Raw genomic sequence first — 9,698 nt, 5'->3', positions numbered from 1 at the left:
AGCTCCTCGAGGGGCTTGATCTCATGAACCATGAGATCATGACCTGAGCCGAAATCAAGAGTCAGATGCTTAACCGACTGAGCCACCCAGGTGTCCCTCATCCTTTTTATGAATAAGCATATTACAGTGTGTGTGCGCATGCATGTGCACCCCGTATTTTCCTTATTTATTTCTCTAATGATGAACACTTAGGTTGCTTCCTTATCTTCACTGTTGTAAATAATACAATAAGCAGGGGCTGCATATATCGTCTTGAATTAGTATTTTTGTCTTCTTTGGGTAAATCCACAGTTGCTGTACCCTTTTGCATTCCCACCGACAGCACATGATGGTTACTTTTTCCCCACATCCTCCCCAACACTTGTGATTTCAGCCATTTAACAGGTGTGAGGTGATCCCTTGCTGTGGTTTTGATTTGCATTTCCCTATTGATTAGTGATGGTGAGCATCTTTTGAGGTGTCTGTAGACCATCTGGATGTCTCCTTTGGTAAAATGTCTATTGGGGTCTTTTTGGGCCTCTCCCCATTCGTTTGCCCATGTGGAGTTATCCTGCAGATTCTCTTTATCAGGGGCGACCTCACACCGAGAGCCACACCGGGGTTCACGGTACTTAGGGTACAAGGAGGAGATCTGTCTCCTTGTTGTCATCAGGGCTAGTCTGAGCCGAGGGAAGTCAGGAAGCAGCGAGCGATGGTGATTCCACGGTGATGGGGGGCAGACAGCCGTGGATATGTTCACCGAGAGTGCCGCCTCCTCTAGCAAGTGTGCTCCCACCAGTCGGGGCAGGTTGTGCCCCAGACGTGTGTAAATGGGGACTTTCCACCGTCTAGCTGGTATTTGGAATTGTAGCGAGAAAGACTTTATTCTGACAGTCTATCCTTCAATGTGCAAAGAGTCACCCAGAAATAAGTCTACAGGGTCTGAGGTTAAGGGGAAGTGGAGGAGGAGGATGCTGTGTTGGTTATCTCCTTGACACACTCAGGATGGTAGGCAGCTCTCAGCCCAGAACAAGGCCCGCCTTCACCTTTGCTCTCCATTCTTCTTTCCAGGTACCTCCAACGTCCACGGAGCAAACGGTTCCCACTTACTTACTCAAATGTTTCACGAACCAGTTTTTCCTGTCAGCAGGTAACCACTTCCGGCTTAGAACCTGGGGATACAAGGGGTGAAGAAAGACCCAAAGAAAGAGTTAATATCTAGGTAAATATGGTTGGCTCTTCTTGTATTCATTTTCTACTCTTGCTGCGTAACAAACCATCACCAATGTAGCTGCATAAACGCAAATCTATTATCTCACGGTTTCTCTGTGTAAGACGTCCAGCTAAAAATCAACTGTGCTCCCTGTGGTAAAGTATCACTGACTGCATCAAAGGTGTCGTTGGAGCCGTGTTCTCATCTGAAGACCAAACTAGAGATGAATCCAAGCTCACTCGCTTTGTTGGCATTGGTGCTAAAAAGTTTTTGTGGTTACGTCATTCTTGTTGTTGTTGCCGGCTCTTGGTTGGAGGCCGGCCTGCAATTTTGTGACATGTGGCCCATTCCACACCGGCCCTCTCCACAGGTACTTTCCGGCATGACAGGGTTTTTCTTCAGGGCCACCAGCAAAGCAAGAACATTTCTGCTAGCAAAATGGAGTCTTACATGATATCCACTCAGAGGAGTCCCATTCCCCCTTTGATAAACATAAGGGTGAATAAAAATTTAAAATAGGAAAAAAGTACCAATATCGAATCATGTTGTACACCTGAAACTGATAAAATATTTGTCAATTATACCTCAATTAAAAAAAATAAAATTTCATTCTTTCTGGTACAAGAAGCCCGGGCGGCTCCATCAGTTGAGCATCTGATTCTTGATTTTGGCTCAGGTCGTGATCACAGGGTCGTGGGATCGAGCCACCTGCCAGGCTCCATGGTGAGCATGGAGCCTGCTTAAGATATTCTCTCTCTCCCTCTCGCTCACATGTGCTCTCTCTCTCTGAAAAATCAAACAAAAAACTTGTAAATTCTTTTTCTGCTTCATTGAGATCTTTGTAACTCTTAAAAGCTGAATAAGCTTCTTGCCAACTTACAGCCCAGGAATTTATTCTTAAGTAAGTGGGAGTCAGTCCCTTGAAACGTAAACATTAAGTAAGACAGCACCCCTATCTCCCAGTCTCCCTGAGATTTTAACTTCAGCACCTGTCTTCTGTCATAAAGAAATGAGTTTTTTTCTTCCATTTGGATAAAGGCATTTAGCTAACAAAGATACTCTCCCCCACCCCCAAATTACCAGGTGAATTTAGGATGAACTAGGTGTAGTAAATGGTGCTGTAAAGTCCTCTTACTTGAGGAATAGTTACTGTTATCTTAAGATCACGGATGTAATGGGTTATATCTGGCTGCATAAAAGGGTGAGATCTCTTTCTGTCTCAGCAATCTCTTTAGCATTGTGATGGGTATCACATTCTGGTTCAGTGCTTATTAAATAATAAAACTGTTTTCTCTCTTTCCTATGTTTTGTGGAGAGGCCTTTCTGAGTTGGCAGGAGATTTTATTTTTCATTAACTACCGCCACAGATTTGGAAATGAGGATGACTTCTGGAAGTTCCTAAATTGAGTGAATACGCAGAAGTTCTTTGGACCCACAAGACTCAAGTAAGAGACCTTCACTTATAAAGTCTTCCTTCTAGCTCTCTGCTCTTTTGGAATACTTGTCAGAGAAACCAACCTCTCTGAATTCAAGATTTTATTATTAAAAAAGCATGATAATGTGGGCTCTAAACTCCCAGGATCACCATTAGCTTTGATTATGGAAAATAAGAGAAGCTGGGAATGTTGCCTATGGTTGTCTTTAACATGTAATCTGTCACATAAGGAATGGTGTACCTGTAAGATATCTCCTCTTGCAGTGGCCCGAGGGCACGTCTTTTAATTTGTATAAATTAATGTATTTGCAGAGATTCTCAAAAGGTCCTCATCTCAACCAAATGAGTTATTGGTATGTATGGAATTCATATCATTCTTACAGGAAAGTTAAATATGAGTTGAATAGCCAGAAGGAAAAATTGGAAACCATGGAAGAGGAAATGAGAATGAAAGGGACTTTTTCTCTCACAGAACCCTCCTCCCTTTCTCAGCTACCCCCCCTCCCTGCTCCCCTGCTTTTCTTTATCCTTCCCTACATCAAATCAAGTCCTGGAAGGAAAGAGGCCGTGATCTTTTACACGTGTGGTGGTTCCCTTCGTTAGTGGTTAGTGGATGTCCCTGCACAAGGGGACTAAGGCCTAACTTTATTATGCTAATAACAAAGAACAGCAGGTATGCTAATTAATCACCTGCTCCCCTTAGGCTTGGATTGGGTAATATTTTATAAGGATTTACTAAATACTACTCAGATAGTTAATTATTTGAAAGCTTAAGCAATAAAGCATCACAACAGTTTGTAAAATTAATGTATGATGAAGAAGTTTCACACGTTGATAATCAAGAATATGCTTTAACTATTAACTATTAGTATGATATATTTAAAGTTTTTCCCCCAAGGCAAGTAATGTACTGAATTTATCCTACCTTATTCTTATAATTGCATCGCTTTATAATTTACTAACGACTTGTTGGCTATATAGATGGCTGCAATTTGCCCAGAGAAAGGTAGAAATGGCAATGAGATGATTTCTAAAACTGTACTTCTACTAGTTTTCGGTAACAAAGGGGGGTATTATCAGGATAAGTAAATTAAAAACTAAAAAGTTTTATTCTTTTTGTGTCAAAAGGGAATGAGACTTCCCCTGCCTTATTTTTTTTTTAAGTTTATTTATTTTGAGAGAGCAGGGGAGGGGCAGGAGATCCGAAGCAGCCTCTGTGCTGACAGCAGAGAGACGGATGTGGGGCTCAAACTCAGGAACCGTGACATCATGACCAAGCCAAAACCGAGAGTCAGACGTTTAAGCAAAGGAGCCACCCAGGCGCCCTGACCCACCTCTTTTTAAATAGCACTTACTTTAGCCTTTAAAAGAAAAAGGTTTTCTATTTACACTTTTTCTAAAGAAGCTTCTTACCAATTTTACATCCCAGAAAAGTACATTTAGGAAGAAATATGTGTGACAAATGGAGACATCAAGTCCTCTTACTTGGGGATTAGTTATCTTTTCTCTTAAGAACGTGTGTATAATGGGTTGTATCTGCTTGGCAATATAGAAGAGTAAGATTTCTTTTTGGCTTTGTCTGCTTGCCTGGGATGTACATCCTAGTCCGGCTTAATACTTATTCATTAATAAAACTTTGTTCTTTCCCACATGATAATGTTGAATGTTACCTGAGCCCTCTGATCCGGGAAAACAGTCAAATTGAGGCAGTTCGCACATTCTTTGTGTTCCAGGAAACCGCTTGCTTCAAAGATCCATCCTCCATATCACTGAGGTAAGACTCAGGGCGCTCCTTTGTTTACCTATGACAAGGCCAGACACAGATCCTCAAAAATCCCGTTGTTGGCCTCATAAATAGTTAGCTCAAGTGCTTGTCGACACTGATCCCATCGAAACAAAATGCTTATTAGCCCAACATTGGTTAAGCTTCTCTTCCCCTCCGTGCCCACCCTCACCAGAGCCAGCTACAACCCTTCTTGTGAACAGGCTGGCCTCAGGGTAAAGTATTCTCCGATCTTCCATCCATTCACACCACCCTCTGTCCTGCTTCCCTGTATCCAGTTCTCTCTAGCTTTGTGCACTCCTCTCTCCAAAAGGAAAACTCTTTTTGCCTAACTATTGCTTGACATTCTCCCCACTGTAGTTCCCTTTCCACCTTTGCGTTAATTCTTTATGAAGAAAGGTCTCTCCCTACTAAGTCCAATTGGCTTTTATTTTATATATACTTTGTGGAGACAAATTTTTGAGTCCGCATAATAGTGTGTTTCTAATTATTTACCCAACACTTGGAATGTGATGTAATCATGGGGATGACATCTGATCGCCTTCGTTATAAGGGGATTGTGTCTGCCACAGTCCACCCTGTGGGGCCCAACATCTCATGTCCCTACTTTATGCGAAACTTGCCCAAGATCCCCAAATGTCTTATCCCGTTACATCAGCTCGAAATCCAAGTCTCATCATCTAAATCTCTAAGTGTAGCTGTAGATGAAGAGGCTCTTGGGAGGAAGTTTATTAAGCAGAGTAAAACCCTATTTGTGGACCTAGGAAGCAAGGAGACAGGTCATCTGTCCTGACACATCAATGTGCAATGGCAGGATCGGAGACACTCTTGTTCAGAAATAAGCAAATGGGAGGTACAAGAGGCAGTGGACAGTAGCACTTCTGAAATACCATTGAGTAAATATTGTCAGTTCCTTATTAGATTTCAAAGCCTACGGATAATTTCCCTGGCTGTCACCTCCATCTTGTGGGTTCTTGCATCCACCCTTGGAGCTAAGTAATCTCTATGCCCAACATGGGGCTCTAACTCACAACCGTGAGGTCCAGAGTCACATACTCTACCACCTGAACCAGCCAGGCGCCCCTTATCTTTCCTTTTTTTATGAAAGATAGCATGTATTTGCAGTTGAGAATATAAAACAATTACTTCACTCACCGTGATCAAATGCATGAGACAAGTACTTATAGCACCTACCTTGCTTCTTCCCTCAATGGAAACTTTCTTTCTAGTTTATCCGGAATTCAAGAGTAACTGGTGGGGGGGCGGGTCCCTGAGTAGCTCAGTCAGTTAAGCATCTGACTTTTGATTTTGGTTCAGGTCATGATCTCATGGTCGTGGGATGGAGCCCTACATTGGGCTCGGCCCTGAGAGTGGAGCCTGCTTACAATTCTCTCTGTCCCTATCTCTTTCTCTCAAAATAAACAAACATTTAAAAACATTTTAAAAACAGAGTATGAAGAGCCATTCTACATTTTATTCTTTAAATCTCTCCACGCTGAGCCACACAATCTGAGGGTCTCCCACAGCCTGACCTCACCTACCACATAGCTAAGGTTGAAACATCCCTTCCACTGAAAAACTGGTTTCCCAAATGTCCAGAAGGACACTTAGCTGCTCTCACCTGGAATTGAATCTCTTCCATCCTTTTTATACTACCCTGACACAGCTTCCAACTGCTCTTAGACACAAAATCCATAGCGACCCAAGAATACCTACATGTCTTCCAAAGAGCACATGTTCAGTGACTGTTTAGAGAATAAATGAGCCAATGAACATGTTAACTAATTCAAGTTTTAATTTCTCCTACTTTCTTAGATAAGCTAAGCCAATTCACATATGCATCTTTTAATTTTACAGAGCGAGGGACTGAAAGTATTAGGAAGCCATGAGTCAGCGACCTTTCAAGCGGAACAAATTTCCAGAGAAACACCTACTCAATGCAGGCAATATCCTGTTTGAGATCCTAAAATAAGGGGGAAGAGTTCCCAAGTTTCTTTTGAAATTACCGATCTCCTACTCTTAAACCCGACACCCAGCAATGAGAGTTCTGGCCCAAGATGGCAACACAGAAAGACTCTGAACTCACCTTCTCCTTGGAGACACCTAATCTACACCTATTTATAGAACAGTTCCTTCCTAGGCAGAACTAAGAGTTGACTGAACGTCTTCTGCATAACAAAAGACCACAAAGAGAATGGCAAGAGAGAAGAAGAGAGGTAGTCTATTGTTTGTGTGCTGAGAGGGACACTGTAGTGTTGGTGGGGAGGGAAGGGGAGGGAAAACACGAAACTATAGTACAATGTAGTATCTCTGTGTGGAGAAGGGAAAGGGCAGTGCATTGTGTGTGTGCAGGAAGAGAAGGAAAGGAATGACAGGGGTAGTGTGTATGTGGCAAGGCAGGGAAGGGAAGAGATGAAAAGGGAGAGTGCAGTGTGTGTGATAAGGGAAGAGAAGGAAATGTGTAGTGTAGGTGGTGACGGGATAAGGAGGATGGGAACGGATACCGTAGCTCGTGTGTGGAGGGTGGGAAAGAGGGGAAAGTGCAGTCAGTGTGTGGACACGAGGGAAAGGAGAGAGACAGGAGGGGATATTGCAGCACGTGCACGGAAGGAAGGGGCAGGGAGAAGATGGGAAAGGAGAGCAGAGCCCTGTGGGTGTGTGGACACAGAAGGGAAAGGGTAGTGTGGTGTGGTGTGTTGCTAGAGAAGGGAAGGGGTGTGTGTGGGGAAGGGAACCCCGAGACTGCGGTGTTCAACCACAAACTACAAAACTAAAGAAACCACTTTGGAAAGCCTCATGATATTGATATGGGAAGGAACAGTGGACATCGTAAGTGGCCTTCCTCAAACCTCCAGGACTTGACTCTTTCCGGTCTCCAAATGGGCTCTCGGGCCCCACAGGAGCTCGGGGCATGGTGGATCTCTAGCCGGCACCTGGCGGTACCCCAGGTACTTCTGCGGCACCAAATCTCTGGTAGTGAGCTTCCTGGGCTCCCAAAGAAATGCCTCCTCCCAGCCTACGCCCCCATTACATTCAGGAATTCTAGATCTGCTCCTCAGTGGGGTAGTAGCTGCCCTTCATGAAGCTCACAGCCAGGCGAGTCATCCGGAGACCAGGCTCAGGCAACTGCTGCCACCATGGAACCTGCCACCCGTAGTGACATCTAGTTTGCTGACAGGGCCATAGAAGTGCTGGACAGAATACACTTCTCTGAAGTCCAGGCAAAAGCCTAGCTCCATGTGTGCAGAAACAGCCCACAAGGTCACCAGGAAGCGTTCCTTGTATTATTTTCATCGTGTCTGACTTGGTAATGCACACTGGCTTTGCATTTGAGCAACAGGAACCACACCGACAGAGCTACCTTCTTGGTTATAAAGTCTCACCGCGACGGCACACACAAGTATCTACCAATTCTGTGTGTTAGTGAGAATGCATGCATCTGTATATATACACCATCTCACGAGTTTGCTGAGAAAATACTAGCCTTACTAAGCGTGATTTACACCACATGGAAATAATAATAAAGGGCCGTACTTACCTCTAAGGAGGTTTCAGATGTGCGTACATAACCCCGTGGATACTGATACCAGTGGTCGCTGGCGCTCTCTCACCTTCACACAATGAAGCAGTCGGAACTGGTTATCCCCGGACACACTGGGAAGATAGAGGGGCAGAGCTTTAAAATTTTTTTCCTCTGTTGATGTTGTCATATGCATTTATTGCAGGCTACGGAACCGAACATCTTTAAGACACACAGCTCACATCCGCCGCATAGCGGGGGAAAATATTTGCAAATCACCTACGTGATCAAATACTTGCATCTTCCCGCACACACCTCCGCCCGCCTCCCAAAAGGGCTCTATATTTAACAGTAAGAAACAATCTAATTAGAAATTAGGTGTATTTGTGAGTTCGAGCTCTGCTTTGGGCTCTGCACTGACAGAGCAGAGCCTCCTTGGGATTCTCTTTCCATCTCTCTCCTCCCCTCCCCTGTGCTTGCTCTCTCTTTCAAGATGAATAAATGAACTTAAGAAAGAAAATGGGCCTAAGGCTTAAACACACCATTCACCAAAGAGAATATATGGATTGTAAACAAGGAGATGAAAAAACACATATCATTATCCATTGGTAGAATGTAATTTTAAACCACGATGACATACTACTACATACCTACTTGAATAGGTAAAATAGAAATTACTGAAAATCTCAAGTGCTGATGAGGATATGGAACAGTTACCTAGATTTGTCACTCACTGATGGTGAGAAAGTAAAATGGTCTAGGATCTCTGGAAATCGATTTACTAGTTTCTTATAAAGTTAAACATAGACTGGGGCACCTGGGTGGCTCAATCGGTTAATCATCTGACTTCAGCTGAGGCCATGATCTCATGGCTCGTGAGTTTGAGTCCCACGTAGAGCTCTGTGCTGACAGCTCAGAGCCTGGAGTCTGCTTCGGATTCTGTGCTCTGTCTCTCTCTCAAAAATATAATGGTCATTAAAGAAAAAAATTAAACATATATTTACTGTATGACAGAACAAGCCCTTTCTGAAAATTTACCCTAGAGAAATAAAATGTTCACACAAGACACCATACACAAATGAACATAACAACTGTATTTGTAATAGCCCCAACTACAGAGAACTCCAGTTTCCTTCAATGGCTAAAGGGATAAACTGTTGTACTGGGAATCCTATTCAGCAAGCAAAAGGGATATAGTATTTCTCCTCTCCACTTGGGTATCTCTCCAGTACATTATGCCAACTGAAAAAGCTCATTTCATAACATTATGTAGTTTTTAATTCCATTTGTCTAACACTTTCAAAAAAATGATACTAACATAGAATAGGTCAGCGGTTGCCAAGGATTATAAAGAAGGAACATTAAAAAACAGAACTACCCTATTGTCCAATAATCAGCCTACTGGATATTTACCCCCAAGATATAAATATACTAAATCAAAGGGATACACGCACCCCGATGTTTACTGCAGCATTATTTACAATAGCCAAACTATGGAAGCAGCCCAAGCATCCATCGGCTGATAAGTGAAGATGTGGGACACACACACAGGAACATTATTCAGTCATAAAAAGGAATTAAATCCTGCGTCTCTAATGACACAGACGGAGCTAGAGTATCATGCTAAGTGAAATAAGTCAGAGAAAGACAAATACCATATGATCTCACTCATGTAGAATTTAGAAACAAAACAAATGAGCAAAGGAAAAAAAGAGACAAACCAAGAAATAGCCTCTTAACCATAGAGAACACACATGGTTACCAGAGG

At 43.1% G+C, this 9,698-nt stretch overlaps 1 long non-coding RNA gene across 2 annotated transcripts; it reads right to left on the bottom strand.

The window, feature by feature from the left end:
- Positions 1–427: 427 nt before the first annotated feature.
- Positions 428–8,789, bottom strand: LOC122235401. 2 transcript variants are annotated; one of them, XR_006213464.1, is made up of 4 exons: positions 8,748–8,789; positions 7,949–8,064; positions 4,298–4,429; positions 428–1,151 (listed from the first exon to the last, which is right to left on the bottom strand). It is a non-coding gene; the product is annotated as an uncharacterized LOC122235401 (long non-coding RNA). The 2 variants fall into 2 exon arrangements; XR_006213465.1 differs by lacking the exon at positions 428–1,151 and adding an exon at positions 1,940–1,978.
- Between the last annotated feature and the right edge of the window lie 909 nt (positions 8,790–9,698).

The sequence above is a fragment of the Panthera tigris genome, chromosome X (genome assembly GCF_018350195.1).
Source record: "Panthera tigris isolate Pti1 chromosome X, P.tigris_Pti1_mat1.1, whole genome shotgun sequence".
Taxonomy (NCBI): Eukaryota; Metazoa; Chordata; class Mammalia; order Carnivora; family Felidae; genus Panthera; species Panthera tigris.
The sequence above is the reverse complement of the archived record's forward strand: the minus strand, read 5'-3'. Positions and strand labels throughout refer to the sequence as shown.